Source organism: Grammomys surdaster, unplaced genomic scaffold, assembly GCF_004785775.1.
Source record: "Grammomys surdaster isolate TR1022 unplaced genomic scaffold, NIH_TR_1.0 182, whole genome shotgun sequence".
Taxonomy (NCBI): domain Eukaryota; kingdom Metazoa; phylum Chordata; class Mammalia; order Rodentia; family Muridae; genus Grammomys; species Grammomys surdaster.
In genome coordinates this window covers 2,535,644-2,557,773 of record NW_021604627.1, presented here as the reverse complement: position 1 = coordinate 2,557,773, position 22,130 = coordinate 2,535,644, and the positions used below count along the sequence as shown (strand labels likewise).

At 44.4% G+C, this 22,130-nt stretch overlaps 1 pseudogene; it reads right to left on the bottom strand.

The window, feature by feature from the left end:
• Positions 1–2,506: 2,506 nt before the first annotated feature.
• Positions 2,507–3,009, bottom strand: LOC114621518 (annotated as a pseudogene).
• Positions 3,010–22,130: the final 19,121 nt, after the last annotated feature.

Here is a 22,130-nt window from a genome sequence, read left to right as displayed (position 1 = left end):
AGAAGCCTGGAGGCTGGAGCTGATGCAGAGGCCATGGAGGGGTGCTGCTTACTGGCTTGCTCCCCATATCTTTGCGCAGCCTGCTTTCTTAACCATCCACAACCATCTGCCTATGGGTGTCACAGCCCTCAGTGGACTGGGCCCTCCCACATCAATCATTAATCAAGAAGATGCCCCCATAGACTTTCCTACAGGCCAATCTAATGAGGGCATTTCTCAGTTGAGGTTCCCTGTTCTCAGATGACTCTAGCTTCTGTTAACAAAATCTAAACAACATTTATGCATTGTGGTGGGGCACGAGTCAGGGAGGAGGTGTGCCGCAGCCCACATTACATGGAGGTCAGAGGACAACTTGTGGAAGTTTGTTCTTTCCTTGCATTGTGTGGGTCCTGGGGATGAAAGTCAGGTCATCAAGATTGGTGACAGTAAGTGCCGTTCCCCATTGAGCCATCATGCTGGCCCAAATTGCTCTTCGCGTGTGTGTGTGTGTGTGTGTGTGTGTGTGTGTGTGTGTGTGTAATATAGGAGTAATTTGGAGTTCACTAGGGCCCCCAGTAAAATCAGATGGGACCATATCTCTCTTAGTCAGATGCACATGGAAGCTTTTTTTTTAAAAATAAAGATAAGGCTTTATACAGAACCTTGACTGAGAGCATGGAGAAATATACACGAAACACAAGCTGAGAGCAAATAATCAAACGAATATGAAACTAAGACTATGGCTTTAAGTCCTGAAAGCTCTGAGTCAGAAAATTCTTATTGTAGGTTAATAAGAACATAAACCGTAACTATAAGGAGCAGGGAAAGTTGTCTAGAAGACGAACTGTGGGCCACAGTTGACTTAGCAAACAAAAACGATTTGTGACGACTTTAACTGAAAGAGAATGGAACAATAGTAAGGGCACTGAGGCTTGACAAGGGGGAAAAGGCAGGGAACATGAAAAAGGAAAAAGGTGGGAACATGAAAAACCAGCTTCCCTTTTGATTAGCTCCTACTGAGGTTTGTCTGAAGTGACCGACCACGCTTTCAGCGCCATCGTGTGGCTAAATAGAAAACTGCAGTCTGCTTAGGTGGGTCCGCTCGGTTTTCCTTTTTCCTTTGCCAACCAGTCTCTATAGTGGGAGCCAGCTGATTGAATTCGCCCCATTGTTTCATCACCGTGGATTCCAAACCCAGTTTTCTTATATGAGAGGATGATAGCATTTTAGACTTGGCTCTTTCTTCCATCTCTCAAGACATAGACCTCCAAGCATGACTCACTCTGAAAATGGCGCGGTCTGGTAGGTAGGTAGTATGCACCACAAGGGGTCATGCGCCAACAGCAGAGGCTAATACTGGCTTTGTGCGGGAAAGAGATTATGAAATTTGGAGATTTTGAAGAAGAGGATAGGAGATTCTAGGGATGATTAAGTATTTGAGAGAGTCCAAAAAATTGTGAACTTAAAACACTAGACAAATTCTAGGGCAGGTGAGTTTGCTCAGTGAGTAATGCTGCTTGCCACACAAGCTTAGAGAGCCGTGTTCAATCCCCAGGAAATACTTAAAAGCAGTCAAGAGAGAACCAACTCTACGAAGTTGTCCTTGGCCTCCACATGTGTTTTGTGGCCCATACGCAACACATATTATACACACAACACCACAGTAATACTTTAAATAACAATTTTGAAAAAGAATTTCAAAATCCTCTGATGCTCACACTGGAACATGATATTTTTATCAACTCACCTCCTCTTACATCTCTAAGATACTTTCTGTCTTATCATTTGGCTTGCAGGTTGGTTGGTTAATTTTTGGTTGAATCTATAATTCTGTGAAGAATAAAAAGTTAATCCGAGATGAGGGAACAACTCAAATGCCTTCTGAAATCGCTTCTACATTGTACTGAGAGCTACAGAATTCTATGACTGAATTATCCCTGTGGAATAAAAATTGAGTCACTGAGAAATAAGTATCTTTAGTGTATTTTGCTGTGTTGGTGGCAATTTTGCCTGTCATTTGATCCGGGATTGCCAGATTCCATTAGCACAGGAGGCATCAGGTACTTGAAGACATGGTCTAAGTTACCGTGTAGATAAAACTTGCAGTGCACAGACCTGTTCACTGTTTGCCCTTGCAATCCAGGGATTCTGATTTGATTCTGTTTCCCCAAAATTCTATTAGGAAAGAAAAAGTGAAACCAAGGAGGTGGCTCAGCAAGTGAAGGCGCCTGCCTGACACCAATGCCACCTGATGACTTCTGTTCCATCCCCAAAACGCAGCGGATAAATGGAGAGAACCAGGTTCCTCAAGTTAGCGCTGACCTCCATGCAAGAGCTATGGCATGTGTGCTCCCATCCACAAACAAACAAACATATTTGAATGAAAAGAAATATATGGTACATTCATAATTATCTATGCTGTGTCATCGAATAGATTTATTTTCCTCATTTTTTTAAAAGTACTAAAGCTTTATTACAAAAGGAGCTAACTGCTACAAAGGGCCCTCTCCAGTGTCTCTGTGTCTCTTCCTTCCCAATATATACCTCCAGGGGAGGTCAATGGTCCATCATAGAAGAGGTGTCTGGGAGAATGAAGTATGGTAATATTTTTTCCAAAGTCCTCCAAATCCTTCTAGGTGCTGTTGAGAATCTTCTGGTAGAAGATGTAGGAACTTTAGCTCTCATCTCCAAGATCCTCCATATCTACATCCTGGGGAGCTTTTATCTTCTTTTGTCGTTTGGGCTGTGGCTGACTTGGAAGGGACTTCCACTTCCATGGCTGCTTTTTCTTTCTGGGCAAGTCGGATCTGCTGCAAGAGTTTCCTGCGCTTCTTCCCAGACAGCGTGATGTTGGCACGAGCACTGGACGTCCGCTTCTTGAGGTGGTGCCTTGTAGTCAGCCCTTCCTCTATCACAGCCCCGACCACCTGGCGCTTCCGTCCGATCCCTGCTTAGTACCCTGCGGAGCTTGAACAACTTCTTTTTCAACTCCGTCCGGGGACAATTGATCTTTCCTCCCGGAGGTCCCATTGCTACACTCTCCTTATTTATTTATTTATTTATTTATTTATTTATTTATTTATTTATTTTGTTTTTTTTCTTTCTTTCTTTCTTTCTTTTTTTTTGTTTTGTTTTTCGAGACAGGGTTTCTCTGTGCAGCCCTGGCTGTCCTGGAACTCACTCTGTAGACCAGGCTAGCCTCGAACTCAGAAATCCGCCTGCCTCTGCCTCCCAAGTGCTGGGATTAAAGGCGTGCGCCACCACCGCCTGGCTACTTTCCTTATTTTAAGACAGGCAAGGTATCCTGTAGCCCAGGCTGGCCTCAAACTTGACAGTCAAGAATTGCCTTGAACCACATGGTGACTCACAACCATCTTTAATGGGCTCTGATGCCCTCTTCTGGTGTGTCTGAAGAGAGGAATGGTGAATACATAAAATAAATAAATAAATAAATAAATAAATAAATAAATAAATACATCTTTAAAAAAAAAAAGAATTGCCTTGAACTTTTGATTCTCTTTCCTCTTCCACTTCCCAAGGTTAGTATTATGTATGAGTGTAGGCAACCTCACACAGTCTAAAGCAGTGCTGAAGTTGGACTTCATCCTGGGCAAGCACTCCTTTCCTGAGTTAAAGCCCCAATCCCAAATGTATTTCCAACAGGAGAGAATTCCTGTTTGGTGTAGGTGTGGATGAGAATGGTTTCATGTTTGTAAATTTTTATGTCTGGTGAGTAGGTGAGTGAAAAACTGATTGTGTCTTTCAGACCAGATTATCCTCTGCTACCCAAATACTTCCTGTTCTTGGCACTGTGGGGCAAGCTTACACTGAAAAATACCTCTGAGCCAGTGTCTTCATGTTCTATTGCTGAGAGAGTCTACCCAAGGGGGTTGTGAGAATTCCTTGAAAACTGTTCCTAGCTGAGATAGCTAGGGATGTCTTAAAGGGACACTAAGTCCAAATTAAATACTACCTCAACTCAGCTTCTCTTTTGCTGAGTGTCAAAAATTCCTATAGAGAAGTCTGTCTGTCTGTCTGACTGTCTGTCTGTCTGTCTGTCTGTCTCTCTCTCTTACACACACACACACACACACACACGGAGAGAGATAGAGACAGAAAAACAGAGAGAACATACAAGGAGAAATATTTCTGAGAAATAAATGTCTTTTCTTTAAAATTTTAATTTAAAATATTTATTTAAAAAATAATTGTGTTTTTACCTGAATGTGTGTGTACCATGTGTGTGCAGTGCCCAAAGAGGCCAGAAGAGAGCATCATATCCCTTGGAACTGGAGTTACAGTTGTGAGCTTCTGGGAAGTCAAGGTGAAGACACCAGCAGGGGCTGACTCTGGTTTCAAGATGGTCCCTGGTTACTGTGTCTTCCAGAGAGGAGCATGTTGTGCCCTTATATGGAAGAAAGCTCCAGGGAGGGGGAGGAGCTCTGTGTCTCCATGTGACAGATGAATGAGAGAGAAAAATCTCACTCTCAGCAGTAGTCTTTAAAAAATGGCATTAATCCCTGGGTGAGGACTGAGCTCCTCTGCAAAGGTGCCACCTCTCAGTTCTTTGATATTGAGCTTGAAGTCCCAATACACAGCTCGTTGCACGCAACATTCAATGACAGTTAGCTCTATATTATTGCTTTTCTTGTTTCTCGTGACCCTGTGTGTGCATGTATGTGTGTGTGCATATGTATGTGCATGCACACACATGTAAACTGATACATGTGATGATCAGAGACCAACCTTGGGTGTCATTCCTCTGAAGCTGTCCATTTTTTAAATTTCAAGACAGGACTTCTCATTGGCAGGAAACTCACCATAAAGGGTAGACTAGCTATCTAGAAAGCTCGAGGAATCTGCCTGTCTCTGCTTCCCAGTACTGGGATTAACAGTGCACAATACCAAAATGTGCTTTAAAACAACAACAACAACAACAACAACCACTACCATCACCATGGGTCTGAGGATCCAGTTCAGGTCCTCATGCTTTCATGGCACACTCTTTACTGACTTCCCAGACCCCACTCCTCTCTTGACCCTTTTTTTATTTTATTTTATTTTTTATTTTTAGACAGGATCTCTCACTTAGCCTTGGATGTCCTGGAACTCACTCTGTAGACCAGGCTGACCTCAAACTCGGGGAGATCCACCTGCCTCTGCCTCCTGAGTGCTTGGATTAAAGGAGTGTGTCACCATGCCCTGACATCTCTTTTGACCAATTTTTTTTTTGACAAACTTTCTCTGTATACTCCTGGCTGTCTTGAAACTCACTTTGTAGGCCAGGATAGCCTGGAACTCAGAAATCCATCTGTCTCTGCTTCCCAAGTGCTGGGATTAAAGGCGTGAGCCACCACCACCAGGCTCTTTTGACCATTTTTTTTTTTTTTTTTTTTGGTTTTTCGAGACAGGGTTTCTCTGTATAGCCCGGGCTGTCCTGGAACTCACTCTGTAGACCAGGCTGGCCTCGAACTCAGAAATCCGCCTGCCTCTGCCTCCCGAGTGCTGGGATTAAAGGCGTGCGCCACCACCGCCCGGCTTGACCATTCTTATAGGCACTCTCTTTTCATCTCGTACTGCAGCTGTACCATGAGGCCTTGCAGGATCCCTGAAGGTAGGAGGTTACTTGCTCATCTGTCTGTCCATCTATCCACAGCCACTGTCTCCATCTTCTTCCAGGTATCATACTTTCTCAGAGAGTGGGTGAGACTGGGGTAGCTTAGGGGAAATATGTTTTATTTTTCTTGTTTTTTTGTTAGCCACTGTGTGGTGCTGGGAACTGAACGTGAGTCCTCTGCAAGAGCAGTAAATGTTCTTTATCATTGAATCATTTCTACAGGCCTGTGGATTCTGGTCTAGCAGCACAAAATGGCCCAAGACTCTTCATCTGAGTATTTGATATCTACACTACCCCTGAAACCCAACAGCAACTTGATAGAGTAGATGCTGTTGTCTTTAACTTGTTTTCAAGACAGGATTTCATATAGACCTTGAACTACTGACCCTCCTACTTTTGTCTCCCAGGTGCTGAGATTACAGATATGTATCAACATGCCTGGTTTATGTGATGTCAAGGATTGAACCCAGAGTTTAGTGCAAGCTAAGCAAGGATTCTAGCACAAAACCACATCCCCAAAAGTGGGTATTTCTATTAACAGCCCATTTTATAGATGCAGAGACTGGGACGAGAAGAGATGAGTAGCTGCTGGAAAGCAGACCTTGGGAGAGGGAATACTGATTGGGAATGGGAGGGTCTATTGGCTGCTTTCTGTTGCTGTGATAAAGGACCCCAACAAAAGCAATTTTATGTTGGCTCACAGTTCAAGGGTATAGTTCATTGTGTTGGGGGAAGTCCTATGGTCACATTGCATCTGCAATCAGGAAGCCAAGAGCAATGAATGCTAGTGCTCAGCTTACTTTCTGTTTTGTTTCATTTTCCATGCAGTCCAGGACCCAAGTCAAGGGAATGACACCACCTATCTTTAGGGGAGTAGGTCTTCCCACCTCAATCTACCCAATCAAGAAAATCTCTCATAAGCATAGCCAGAGACTAACCTAATCAAGACGGTTCCTTGGGGGTGGTCCTGAAAGCTTGTCTCCTAGGTAGCTGCAGATCCTGTCAAGTTGACAGTCAACACTCATCATCACAGGTAGGTTTGCATTGGGACAGATAATTGAATGCAGGAAGTACATCAAGGAGACCTTCTGGAAGCTGCATGACTCCTAGATACCTGGCTTTGGAGGCAACAATTTAGTGCAATTCACTGAGGTGGGGGAATGCAGGAGAACATGCAGAAGGGAAGCTGGGAGGAGAAGCCAGCTTAGACAAAGACAACCATGTTGATATGATCATTTCAAGTACCTATGGGAGAGCTGAGCAGAGATGCCAGGAGCTAGTCAGGTATACCAAGTAGACCAGAGCTCAGGAGATTCCATCTGAAACATGTCTATCATCCTTCCTATCTTCCATTTCTGTTAAAGACCCATGTGCTAAAGGCACTACTGGAAGGTAATAGGAGCTTTCAGAGGTGGCACCTAATGGGAAGGGTTAGGTTATTGGGAATATGCCCTCAGAGAAGACTGGGGGAATCCCAACTGCTACCTCTTTCTCTCTTTATGTCCTATCTATGAGATAAATGGTCTGCTCCTGCACACTGTCCTCACTGTAATGGATGTCCTTGTCACAGGCCCAAAGCGACAGGGACAGTTGGTCACAAACTGAAACCTCCAAAGGCTGTGAACCAAAATGTACATTTTTTTCTTTTTGTTAGTGTTCAGTTTTGTTTTGTTTCGTTGTTGAGATAGGACTTTATATAAACTAAGTGAGCCTCGAACTTGAATTTCTCCTGAATTTTCTGTATCCATCTCCAAGTCCTGAATTATAGACATGCAGTAGCATTTCTTCTTCTTCTTTTAAAAAAATTATTTATTTTATGCATATGGGTACACTGTAGCTGTCTTCAGACACACCAGAAGAGGGCATCAGATCTCATTGCTGTGGTTGTGAGCCACCATGAGGTTTCTGGGATTTGAACTCAGGACCTCTAGAAGAGCAATCAGTACTCTTAACCACTGAGCCATCTCTCCAGCCCAGCATTTCTTCTTTATAAGTAAATTATCTTAGATATTGTATTAGTCAGGGTTCTCTAGAGTCACAGAACTTATGGCATGAATCATCTATATTTACATCTATCTATCTATCTATCTATCTATCTATCTATTGGCAATTTATTGGAGCTTACAGTCTGCAGTACAAGCAAGCACTTTACCCACTGAGCCATCCCCCCAGCCCCGTGTAGGTATTTGGTTATCGTGACAAAAGCTGATTTGTATTATACCATCCATGGGAAGATGCCTGAGCCAATCAGAACCCTTTCCTGAAATGTTCCAACTGGAACAACACAGAGTAAGTAGGATGAACCTTCTTTGAGGATAGCAGCTACTCACAGAAGGTTCTGGAGCAGTGGGGAATCACTTGGTGAGAAGAAGGCCTGCACATCAAAGAGAGAAGGGAAAAATCTGAGATGCAGTTCTAGGTTTCTCCCCTTTGAGCCTCTCCCTTCTTCCTTCCCATAGCCCTCGGAAGCTCCCAGCTTCCTGACCATCACAAAGATCAGTATGCCGGGGGAGTAAGGAGCCATGGGATGGAGGCAAAACTAAGCAAGCTGATGACGTCTAAAGAGCTCACTGTGAAGAGCAAAGAGTGAGCTCACAGCCACCACAGAGGGATGCAGCATCGAGGAAGGCTTTGTGTTTTCTGTTACTTTCTTAAGGTGGGGAAAACGTAAGCATGTTTATGTGCTGAGGGTAAAGAGCCAGGAAAAGCAGCATCAATCATAACAAGAGTGCAATAAAATGAGGTTGAAACGCTGAGCCATAAAGCCTTAAAGACCAAGAAAAGAAGGAGAAGCAGGAAGAAAGTAACCCTTTGTAGGGGAGACCAGTTACCAAATGACTGCTAGAGGGGCAGAGGCTGGGCCAAGTCCCATACTCTTTTAGCTTTGTTCCTCTCTGTGGTGCTGGTCCAGGCCATTGGCAAGGAAACTATTAGAACCGTTTATTTAGCTAGTCACGTTTGGGATCCCCACTCAGTTCAGTACTCACAGCATTGAGTGCTGATGCAAGTACACAGTGGAGTCAGAGTCCCGAAAGCCCAGCACTCAGGAAGCTGAAGGAGGACCATGGTGACTTAGAGGCTAGCCTGGGCTATTCATAAGAACTTGTTTCAAGAAATCAATGGCTTGAGTATGTGAGGCTCAGTGGTAGAACGCTTGCCTAGCTAGCGCAAGGCCCTGGGTTCCCCAGCACTGTCAACAAATCTAAAATAAGCAGAGTGACAGCCACAGGGGCGGGGGGAGGGACAAAAACCAAACTGTGACAAGCACATCAGGAGGGCTTGGGGCAGAAGATGCCAGATAGAAAGGTGCTAGTTGCAGGGCTGGGTGTGCAGAGCACAGGGCAGAGGTTAGCTTCAGATCGGATAAGAGGCCTTGGCTATGTAGCAGAGAGGGAGAAGGAGGAATACTTGTGTGTCAAGAAGAGTTCACTTTTCCTGCCAAGTCAACAGCAAGGCAAGAGTTATCAGGAGTATGTTGGATATATTCGTTGGGGAGGATTCATGACTTCATGTAGCCTCAATAAACAGTGCCTTAAACCTTAAAAGCCTCAACTTAGCCTGCAAGAAGTCTGGAGATAGGTCTCTGGACTTGGTACCCTTGCTTATTGATACTTTTAAAGATTCAACTCTGTGAGCCACGCTGCTGCCTGGTTATTTATGTTTTCTCTTTGTGCTCTCCTCCTATCAGGGTCAGGATGGCTGCCACCGCCCCAGACATCAAGTGCTGTTTAAAAAGATGAAGTTGTGGACAATAGCAGTCTGCTAATCCTGGGGTTTGGAGTTTGAACACAGGGGAAGAGAATTCAAACGGCCGTGAAAAGGAAAAAGAGAGAAATAAAATATTATCCAACGTGGACATGGGCTGGCCTGTAGCTCAGTTGGTAGAGCATTTGACTAGCACACATACACAAAGCAATGGGTTCCATTCCCAGCACCCTATGACTAGGTGAGGTGGTACACTCCTGTAATACCAGCACTTGGGAGTTAGACGCAGGGGGATCAATGGAACCTGGGTTCTTCTCAGCAAGAGAACACTGACCAATAGCAAGAGGGTCCAACTGGGATATATGACCTTCAGGCAGGGGACAGGCAAGCCCTGAGGGGGAAAAAAAAATCAGTCTTTGCTGGATGCCACCAAAACCACATGTGGTTCATTGAACTTCAAACAGGGTTCTTTGGGTTATTCATCATTTAAATCAACACTCAGGGGCCAGTGTTTTATTTTATTTTGTTTCAATACGTATGGGTGTTTCACCTGCATGGTTTTTTTTTTTTTTGGTTTTTCGAGACAGGGTTTCTCTGTGTAGCCCTGGATGTCCTGGAACTCACTCTGTAGACCAGGCTGGCCTCGAACTCAGAAATCCCCCTGCCTCTGCCTCCCAAGTGCTGGGATCAAAGGTGTGCGCCACCACCACCTGGCCACCTGCATGTTTTTAAGTATGCCACAAGCATACAATTTCAATAGAGGCCAGAAGAGGGTGTCAGCTACCCTGACACTGGAGGAGTTACAAATGGCTGTGAGCCACCATGTGAGTGCTGGAAATTGAACCCAGGTCCTCTGGAAGAGCAGCCAAAGCTTTTAACTACCGAGCCATCTTTCCAGCCCCCTCATTTGAGATGTTTTAAACAGACAGGAATTTAATTTAGGGGACTGTGTCTAAGTCCATTCAGACTGCTGTAAGAAAATGCCATGGACAAGATAGCTTATTAAAAAACAAGTTTCACCAGGTAGTGATGGTAATCCCTTTAATCTCAGCACTTGGGAGGCAGAGTTCAAAGCCAGCTTGGTCTACAGAGTGAGTTTCAGGACAGCCATGGCTACACAGAGAAACTCTGTCTCAAAAAACCAACCAAACCAAACCAATCAACCAACCAACCAAAACCAGGCAATTAAAGAAACAAACAAGCAAACACCCCACCGAAACAAAAATCCAAAACAGGTTTATTCTTCTCAGTGCCAAAGCCTAGGACCCTGAAGACAAATGTTCTGTAACGTTTGATGAGTGGTGAGAGTGGTTTTCCTGACTCACAGAGACCATTGTTCCTTCATTGTCTTTGGATGTTAGAGAGGATAGGATGGTTTCTTAGGCCCATCCCTTCTGTGGTAGTGGAAATTGAACCCAAGGTCCAAGCATGCTAGACAAGTACTCTATCACTGAGCTACAAACCCTGTCTCTGGAGTCTCTGAAGAACACTGATTCTATTGATGAGGACTCCGCCTTCAAGGTCTTCACCTCGCAGAGTCCCCTCTTCCCAACACTGGCCATTTAAAGACAAACATTTCAACATAGAAGCTTTGCTCCATCATTAACTTTGTGTGTGTGTGTGTGTGTGTGTGTGTGTGTGTATACATGCACACACACGCATATGTGGCACACATGTGGAGATTGGAGAACAACTTTCACGAGATGATTCTCTCCTGTGAGCAATAAGGTCACAGGGATTGAATTGAAGTCATCGGGCTTGGCAACAGACGCCTTCACCCAGTGACTCAGCATATACATTTTGGAGAGGCATATTTGAATTAGCTACTTTACTCACCAATGAGACAAACTTCCTGACAAAGGCACTTTATCGGGGAGAGGCACTTTTTCTTTTGGCCCCGTTTGAGGGACATAGCCTGGCATGGCATTAGAACTTGAAAGAAGCTGCTAACCAGGTAACCCAGGAAGCCGAGAACTTCAAATCATCTTGCTTATTCTATTTTATTCAGCCCACAGATTGGTGTCATCTCCATTTACAGTGGATCTCCCCACTTCAATTAACCCAGTCTAGGAGCCAGGTCCTCAACTGTAATGATCTTAAGAGGCAGAGCCTAGTGGGAGGTGTTGATGTCATTGAGGGCATGCTGCCAGAAGGGCTGCAGGTCTTTTGTCTGAGACCCGAGTCATTTCTCATGAGCCAGTTCTTATGAAGAGCCAAACCTGCTCTACTGCGAGCTTCTGTCATTCTCTCACACCTTTAGGGCCTCCCACCACTGGAATGCTGTGGTAGTTTGAATAGGTATGGCCTCCATAGACTAATGTGTTTGGATGCTTGGCCAATAGTGAGTGGCACTATAGGAAGTGTAGCCTTGTTGGAGTAGGTGTGGCTTTGTTGGAGGAAGTGTGTCACTGTCACTGTGGGGGTGGGCTTTGAGATTTCCTGTGCTCAAGCTTTGCCCAGTGTGGATTGCAGTCTCTCCTGCCTGCCTTCAGATCAAGATGTAGAACTCTCAGCTGCTTCTCCAGCACCATACTGTCATGCTTCCTCCAACTGATGATAATGGACTGAAACTCTGAAACTGTAAACCAGCCCCAATTAAATGTTGTCCTTGTAAGAGTTGCCACGGTCATGATGTCTGTTCACAGCAGTAAAACCCTAAGTAAGATATGCGATATGCATTGTGAGGTCCTGATCACAGCTAAACTGATAGCACCATGCTTTTAAATCTTCAGAACTGTGAGCTAAAGAAACCTCTTTTCTTTATAAAGTTACCCAGGGTCAGGTATTCATGTGATAGTAACATCAAATGGACCGTGAAAAGCTAATACCTTGGTACTAACATTGAACCTGAATTACTATGTCACCAAGCATGTCATTTAAGCTTTCTAAGCTTCAGCTTCCACAGCTAATAAGAATAATAACTCATTTGCTGCTTGCAGGATCAGTGTGTAAATCAAATTAGTTAATGTATGGGAAGTTATAAAGTGGCATGTAAATGATAGGTTTATTACTGTCATATTAAAAATAAACTTTGGAGCTGGATAGATGGGTCAATGGTTGCTGTTCATGCTGAGGATCTGAGTTCAACTCCCACCTCGTGCTCTCTTCTGGCCTCTGAGAACATCTGAACTTATGTACACACGCCCACATATGGACACATACACATATAATTAAAAGTGAAATAAATCTTTAAAAATAAACCTCCAACTTGGAGCACAGAAAATGATTTATATTCAACCAACCCAGGGCTGGGAACCCATTTTCTTTCAGGTCTTCAGTCAGAGAGATGTGGGGACACTTTCAGAATGGAAGTTGGTGAACTTGGGTCACAAGCAACGGCAAGCAAGCACAATCCTTCTAAGGACTGCCACCTGAACACTGTTCCATTCCATCTCTGGCACAGCCTGGACACAGATAGGTCCTGGGTGTTCACTAGTGTTTTATTTTGACCTCCCTAAAGCAACAAACATAGCAAAAATTTTCACCTGATTAAAAAAAAAGGATGTTTATGAACCTTGCAGCTCTCCCTCTGTCATGGAGAGATTGCACTGGCCATATCTGGCCACTTCTGTGACCCCATGTCTATGGTTGCTGTTATCTAAAAATGACTTATTACCTGTGTGTGTGTTGTCTGAATAAAGTCTTGGATAAACTAAAATGTCTTTTACTTGTATTGGTCAAATTAGGGAATACTTGGTTTTTTATGTGTATCATGTATACAGCGTGTGTGTGTGTCTGTGTGTGTGTGTGTGTGTGTGCCCCACGGCGTTCATGTATTCTGATGACAGCCTTAGGTATCAATCCTTACATTCGTTTTGTTTCCAGCAGGCCATGTATATCGCTTTTCTGCTGTGTATCCAGGCTGGCTGGCCCCACAGCTTCTGGGGATTGTCTTGTTAGGTCTCCCATCTCCCTGAAGGAGTGCTAGCTTAACAGCTGTTTGAGCTCCATGGCTGGCTTTTTTCCATGGGTTCTGGAGATTTGACTCAGGTCCTTACACTTCTGTGGGAAGTGCTTTTACTCGCTGAGCCTTACAGCATCATTCTTTGCTTTGCTTTGGATTTTAGTTTGTTGAGACAAGTCTACGCTGTAGCACCAGCTAGCCTGAAATTTGCTGCATAGACCAGGCTGGCCTTTGACTCATGGCTTCCCTTTGCCTCTGTTTTTTTTTTTTTTTAATGTTTTTGATTGTTTTTCCTACATGTATGTCTGTGTATCATGTGCATGCCTGATGCCCACGGATGCTAAAAGAGGATGTTGGATGCCCTGGAACTGCAGTTAGAACCCATTGTGAGCTACCATTGTAGGTAGGTTATGGGAACCAAACCCAGGTCCTTTGGAAGACCAGCCATAACTGCTGGGCCATCTCTCCAGCTGCTGCCTCTGTCTTCTGAGTGCTGAGTTTATAGGCAAGGTCACTATGCCCAACTTATATTAATGTATCTGTTAGCTTTAAATGGCTTTCTATTTCTCCCCTACTCTTACCGGTCCCATTTCTCCCAGGATAGTTATATTATGCTTTTCAGTGAATTCCTATTCAGCATTTATCTTAGTGCTTAAATACTTCATTTACTTTTTTTTTTTTGAAATAGGATCTCAATTTGTCGTCCAAGCTGGCCTTGAATTTGTGATCCTTCTACCTCAGCCTCTCAAGTGACATGATTACATATGCATGCTACCATCCCTGGCTTGTGTAAGAGCTAATTTTTTAAACATGTATTTATTATTGCTCTGTGCATATGGTTTGTATGTGCATGCGTATATATATATGAGTGTGGACATGAGAGTCATGGAATACAAATGGAGAGTCGACCACAGGTTTCTGGAGCCTTCTTCTACCTTGTTGAGTCAGGTTTTTACTGCTTCTGCTGCTGAGCTGTGTGTTTCTGGCAAGATGGCCCATGAGCTTTCCTCCAGTTTGCCTCCCTCCATCTCTCGTCACTACAGGAGTGCTGGGATTACAGACACCTGCCCACATAAGACTTTTTTTTTTAACACGGCTTCTGAAGATTGGAAATCAGGCCATTAGGCTTCTGAAGTGGGCGGCATTACCATCTTGCTGGGCTCTGTTTAATTATGTGTAACTGTCGTATTCAGCTGACCCATTAGAGGTGCATCGTCGGTTCCACCACCACAGATAGCCATCGCCCCAGTTTCCTAGACGCTCACCAGTAATGCAAGAGTGAGCAATACCAGTGTCTAAATGGCCACGCAAGACACTGGGACATGACAAATGTTCTTTCAACTTTGTCTTGTAGAAACTCTGTTGAATAGCCCAGGGATTTCTGATCTAATCCAACCTGGACCATGGCCCTCCGGGCCTAGAATAACACAACTTTGAAAGGTATATACTGAGCCCTTATTCTGAGACAGGGGACATGATATTTGCCTTTCACAGCTACCTTGTGAAGACCTCATAGTTGAAAGATGGCAAAAATGTGGAAGTTCTAGGATTTCAGCCCACAATCCTTTAACTTCCCAATGCTGTCCTTATGTATAATTTCCACATGCTGGGGCTGTTGAGATGGCTCAGTGGGTATAAGAATTTGTTGCCAAGTCTGACAACTCAAGGTCAATCTCCAGACCCATATGAAACAGAGAACTAACTCCTAAAAGTTGTTCCATGTAGTGAACATACATTTTTGTTTTCTATATATATGTGTATATATGTAAGTATGTATGTATGTATGTATGTATGTATCTATCTATCTATCTATCTATCTATCTATCTATCTATCTATCTATCTATCATCTATCTAATCTGCATCAGCAATGAACCCAAGGACCTCACACATACTATGCATGTAGTCTAACACTGAGCTCTGCTCCTAGCCTCAGATCCCAGGTTACTTTTTCTATATGTTTATACTCATGTAACCACCACTCACGTCAACATATAGACTCTTTTTTTCTTTTTTTTATCCAAAGGCTTTATATGTTTGGTAATGCTCAATAACAAGATGCCCACAGAATCAGAGGTGTAACCCAATACCCAACCTAGAGATATCAACTAACTTTGACTGCTAGAGACATGTGCACGTCTGCTTCCATGTTCCCCCCTCTCTCGTCTCTCCCCCTCCCTTCTTCCTTCTTTCCTCTTCCTCTCCTTACTCCTCCCACCTCAGCTCCTCCCAACTTGTGTGGAAAATTTCCCGCTACATATCACCCTTCCTGTTAAAGTAAAAACAAAACAAAAAAATTTCTCTCAAAATACAATTAGAGCACAACTATACCCAGTCCATTATTTTTGTTAACTAAACAGAACCTCTGTCATCTCTCTTAACTAAAAGACTTAGTTCTAAACCTGGCTTATGTCCTGGCTTCAGAATGAATGTCAGCTGAAAACCATCCTCTCAAAATCACTCTCCCAAAGTAAATAGACTGGGTTGGCTATGAGTATAAGTCTTCAAACCCATCAGAAATCCAGAATGACTGAATTAACTGAAGATATGGGAAGCATATCTTCCAAAAAGCATAGCTTCCAAAACTTAGCCAAGTTATAGAGACTGCTGATTACCTGGACAGTCCCTATATTACAAAACGTTGGAGCATCTGACCTTCAGCCTTCTGGCCCAGGATCATCTGACAGACCTAGTGATGCAGAATGTTTAAGGGCTGATCACTCTGTCTTGGCCGATATGATCAGTCGACTATTCTGCAAGTGTGTCCTTTTGTGTGTAGATGAAAAGAGGCAATTCTTGCCTAGTGGCTGTCTCACCACAACTGGAGTAACTCCAAAGATGCTCAATTTCTTCTTAGAATCCAAGATAGGGAAGCTATCAGGAGCAGACAGGTCTCTAATCAAAATGAACATTAACACAGAAATGTTTGTAACGTCAATTCTGTGACCTTCTGATGTTTTTGAAAACCAACTATCCGTGTAAGGGAATCTGAACTGTTGTCCGTTAACTCCTCTCAGCTATTTCTAAATAAAATCTAGAAAACACCCTAACAGTAAACTCAGAGCCATGAATTTGCTATAGGCCCTTAACTCACAGGCTAACCATCTCAAGATCAGTTAAAAAAATTAAAGAAGGACTGGGTCTAAGCCTTGTACCCACCAATTTTGACTTAATAGAAGAAAATATACCAATGAAACCCTAGAATTTGAAATCAAAAGAAATTTTGTACCATTTAAGAAATATAACTTTAGCTTAGTAACAATTATACAGATTTCTACCAAATAGGTTATAGCTATGTGATCAATTCTAACTATTCCTCCCTGTTTCAATAGAACCATTACTTTTCCCTAGAAGGACAGCCTAATATTAACTACCTCTGTCCCTAAGTCCAGGGAGTAGGGGCACCTACTCTTCATTATCTTCTTCGAGTTGAATTTTGGCATTGAGATATTAGAAGAGGGGTGGGGGAAGGGTAATTTGACAAGCCTCTGATGTCTGTGTCTTCACTGGATCCAGCTGAAATTCCAGGATGTCAGAAGTTTGAGCAGGTCTGCTCAGCTTGCTTGATGGGTAGATACACCAAGGCTGTGTATTCTTTGCTAGAGACACGTGCACATTTGCTTCCATGTCCCCCTCTCTCTCGTCTCTCCAACATATAGACTCTTTATTTTCACTCCCAGAAGGTTCTTTTCCAGTCAATGCTCTCCCATCTTCCACCTCCCAGAGGTATCATTATTGACATTCCTACTACTGTGGGTTCAACTTTGCCTCGTTTTTTTAGACATCGTCTAATTAGAAGCATGCGGTTCTCTGTCTCTGTCTCTCTCTCTCTCTCTCTCTCTCTCTCTCTCTCTCTCTCTCTCTCTCTGTGTGTGTGTGTGTGTGTGTGTGTGTGTGTGTGTGTGTGTGTAGATCAGAGATCAACCTCAACTGCTGTTCCTTGGGTACCATCCATTTTGTCTTTTGAGACAGTCGCTCCCTGCTCCCTGTTCTGGAGATCAGCAAGCAGGCTAGGCTTCCTGGCCAGTGAGTCCAGAGATCCTGCTGGCTCTGCTTCTCCAGTGGTGGTATGGCAAGCTTGAGCCACCATACCTAGCCTTTTCACATGGGTTCTAGGACTCGTACCCAGCTCCCCACTCCCGCCCCCCACCATTTTTGCCATAGCACTTTACTGACATAATTACCACCCCAGCCCCGCACTTACTCTTTTGTGCTTGGCGTTTCCACATGGTGGACTGGATGTGGGATTCACCTACTGAGGTCGTGTGCTTTATTCTGTCACACTTCATACTGTGAATGCCCATCCTAGGGATAGACCAGGGGTTGGGTAACCTGGTGAGTAACCACTCAGCTGAATGAAGAGAAACTGCCTTCCTGCTGGTTGGTTATGAGTTAATCTTGTTTTCCTTCAAACCCATGGCCTTGCTAGAGGGTAGTCCATGTCACAGAATAGGTCAGGTTACTCATTACTTCTCAGGGTTCATGATCTTGAGTGATATTGTCAAGGGCAAGCTTCTAGAGATCTTTGTCCACCTGAAATGAGATCAGGCTATATCAGAGCAATTAGGTGGTTGGCCACCCAGAATTTGTTTGGGAGGTAGTCTCCCCCTTGGGCATCACCATGCTAGAGCAGAGGTTTTGCTCTGTAATGAATGGTTTTGAAATCTCCATGAAAATGGAGCTCCCTCATCCGTGTACCTCTCCACAGTCCCTAAACTCTCAGCTCCCACAGATCATACATTCAGGGTTACAAGGGGGCCGTTTGGCCTCAAAAGCCATTTGTAAAGCTAACAAACAGATCACGAGGCAATTCGAGGCCAGGTTGTTTTAGGTCAAACCCAGCAACAGTTTGGCTGTAGGCTAAAGAGTTGGCCTGGCTGGGCGTGGGCCTGGCGGTCCATGCACAAAGCCTGGGGAAGTTTTATGGGCCCTTGGTGGGCTCTCAGTCCTGTTACAAGGAACATGCCCAACAAAGGAACCTTCAAAGACCAGAAGTTTTATGGTCTTCAACAGCAAGCTGGGACCTGTTCTCAGGCTCTGGCTCCTGGGAGGAGCCAAGAGCAAGTGTGATTTATGGCAGCCAGACACCTCCCGCCTATGAACTTCTCTGGGTACAGCCCACATCTGGTGGTCTTGCTGAGCAGCTGGGGGTGGCATTTTACAGCCTTGAAGATGATTGAAAGCCTGAAAAACAAGCCTGATGGGCAAGCTTTAAAAGACCAGGAGTGCTGAGCTTGGAGAAGTTAAGATGAACACCTGTGTTCAAGCATACACGGGCCTCAACCCAAAGTCAATGTTCTCATCAAGGTCTGTTTCTCAGAAAAAAAAAAAAGGGGGGGGGGGGGGGGGGGCGCACGGGGGAAAGTAAAAAGCCAAGATCACATGGAAGCTGGTGGAACTGACTCTGCAGAGATATGTGGCTGGGGGAACAGACTCTGCAGGGTTATGTGGCCAGCCAGTCCTCTGGAGCTTCAGAGGCCAAGTGATGTTCAGGACAACCCTGGATGATTTCTCAGTTCTGCCTTCATTCCTTGGTGTAGAAGCACCCAGAAGCAGACTCTTCAAAATGAAGGTCATGTGCAAATGCTTGCTTGGGAAGGGAAACCCCCAGAAACACAGGAATGGCTTGGGGAAGTGACACTTGCAAAGGTGCCAGTAAAAGGCTGGCTAAGCTGTAGGCTAGTCCTGTGGGTGAATGGAACCTAGTCCCACTGGGGCCTTCTGCAGGAGACAGTGTGAACGAAGCACAGTTGTTCTCACAGATGAGCGAGAAACCTGCAGTACAAGTGTCCCTTGGTATCCACTGGGGACTAGTCTCACGGCCACCTATGGATATCAAACTCTGCAAGTGCTGGAGTCTCCTGAGTAAAAAAGTGTGGTATTTGCAAAGAACCTCTAACACCCTCTGGTGCCCTTTGGATCAGCTGTAGCTGCTTCGTGGTACAGAACACATTGTAAATGTCATGAAAACAGTAACGATTCTGTACCATAGGAGATGCTAACAAGAAAAAAGTTGTACATGTTCAATGCTAACATGCTGCGTGAGTTATAGCTGTGTGTGTTTTCATGTGTTTACATACGTGTATGGGTGTTCTACTTTCATCTCTGTTTGCTGTGATAAAACTCTCTGACTAAAAGCAGCTTAGGGGAGGGAAGGGTTTATTTGGCTTACATTTCTAGGTCACAGTCCCATTATTGAGAGAAGTCAGGGCAGGAACTCAAGCAGGGATTTAGAGGCAGAAAGCACGGAGGTACGCTGCTTGCTGGTTTGCTTACAGATCCATGCTCAGCTATCCTTACATAGCTCAGGATTGCCTATCCATGGAAAGGTGCTTCTCACAGTGGGCAACAAATGGGTCCTTCTACATCAATGATCAATTAAGGCATCACCCTCAGAAGGTTCAAAGGCCAGACTGATCTGAGTAGTCCCTCAATTGAGACTCGCTTCTTACGTGACTCTAGGTTGTGTCAAGGCAGTAGTTACACTACTAGGACATTAGGTGTACAGTGCATGCGTGTGTGTTCATGTTGATGGGAGAGAGTGACATCAGCTGCCTTCCTCTATTGATTGCCGCTTTATTTGTTTGTTTGTTTGTTTGTTTGTTTTGAGAGAAAATCACATTGCTAAAACTGGAGCTCACCAATTTAGCTAGACTGGCTGGCCAGCAAGCTCAGAGAAATCTCTTGTCTCTGACTTGTTTCTTAGCACTGGCGATACAAATGTGTTACTGCATTTGGCTGTGTGTGTGTGTGTGTGTGTGTGTGTACATGTGTGTGTGTGCTTGTGCAGGTGTGCATGAGTGTCTGTCTGTTTGCCTGCCTGTACTCCATGGAACTCACTGTGTAGGCCAGGATGGCCTTAAATCCACAAAGATCCTCTGACTCTACCTCCCCAGTACTGAGATTAAAGGTCTGTGCCACCATGCCCTCTTAGCTTTTGTTTTAATGTAGGTGCTGGGGATCTGAACTCTGCTTCTCACACTTGTCCCACAAGAACTTTTCCTACTGGACTGTCTCTTCAGCCCCTAGTGCTAACATTATCTCAAAGAATAGTTTCAGGGCTGGAGAGATGGCTCAGTGTTTAAGAGCATACTGCTCTTGCAGAGGACATGAGTTCAATTCCCAGCACCCACATCAGGTAGCACACAGCTGCCTGCAACAGTAGCTCCAGGGAATCCAATGCCCCTCTCTGTCTTCTTCCACAAGCACATTCACTCACATGTATATAGTCATATAGAGATACATACACATGTGTGTAACTTAAACTAAAAGTAAATCTTTGAAAAACATTTTCAATAGGCCATTGGTTGCATCCATCTATGTGGAACCCACAGATAAGGAGGGACAACTGTGTTTGCCTATCAGTTGGTACCTCTCACAGGCTGAGACTCATTCTGCTCCAAAGAGCCCTATGGTAGCAGCATTAGAAAGGAGACTCCCCAGGCATGTCAAGACTTGGTGTCAATCTTTATATTGAGGGGTCTCCAGGTCAGTATTGTTAAGAATGGGAAGTACACATAAGCCTGGTAATTCAGGGAGTCCTGGCTCAGTTTTGACTGACAGTGCCTCTGCTGGGTCCATAAACCTACCCAAAGTTTATGTCAGTGATCCCTAGATATCTAATTGGAATGGATATACGTCACCGTTAGAAGTTCCATTCATACTGGTTCCTTGGCCTACGGAGTAAGGATGAGAATACTGAGAAAGATCAAGTAGACACCTCTAAAATACCCCCTCACATACCAAGCTGAGACAGGACTGATCATTAGCAGAGCAGCTTGAGGGGGTGGCAGAGATCAGGGCTACCCTCCATGATATGAAGAATGTAGAATTTGTGGGCTCTTGCTTCTACTTTATTAACTAACAGTGTTCCTAGAAGCTCTGATTGGGTCTTGATGAATGAGAATGGTAGTTAACCAAGGAGCTCCTTAATTACAGCCTCTTTGTGTGGTACTCCATCTTTGCTCTCTAGCACGTGGCCTGTGGACATGTGTATTATTTATTTCACTGCTGCAATAAAAAAAAATAGCCGAAGAAAACTACTTAAAGAAGGGAGGGTGAAGTGGAAGCTTCTAGTTTCTTTGGAAAGTTAGTTCTGTCAAATGATGTTTTGCTCGGGCACACAGGTGAAAGGATGTCTTGTTAAAGCAAGCACGTGAAAGACTGTTTTCCCGAAGCAGACACAGGTGAAAGGATGTTTGGATATAGCAGACACGTGAAAGGACTCTTGATAAAGGAGAATGAATATGACCCCACAGACAGGGGGAGACGAGCACTGAGCCTTGGTTTGGTTTGCTCCACCTCGCTGTTCTTCTCTAAAGATAAGCATATATTGGTTCCCCTTACATAGTGTTGTTGAGGTCAACTTGTGATATCACCACCATTGAGAGAAGAAACTCACCCAATAACTGTTTGTGAGGTTCCTGCGGTGGGTTGTCACTTCTGTGGCCTCGCCTCAGGCTGGTTGGCAAGCCTGGTGGTTTCTTCAGGATTGAACCACAGCTACCTGATGTCTGCTTTCTGAGAGGACTGGACTGTAGCTGCTGGTTCGTGCCTGGTGTCTTCCTGCCTAGAGGACTGGTCTGCAGCTTCTAAGTCGTGTCTGCTGTTTGCTACAGGACTGAGCTGCTGCCCAAGAAGATCAAGCCCGCCCTCAAAGAACTATTGCTGAACTGGTCCACTTCCCCCACATCCTAATAACTTTTCTCTTCCACTACCTCTGCTGGATGGTGGGCTAGAGGAGAGGTTGAACCCTTCTTAAAAGTAGGTTGCAAAAAATGTATGCCTACAGAAGGGCTTGCTGGAGGTAGTACCACATGGCTTTGATCCAGTACCAAGACACATTTTCTGCATTGTCAGTACTTTGGGCTGTGTTATCAAGCTCTATAGAGCACTTGAATGGTTTTGTTTTATAGGATATTCTGGGA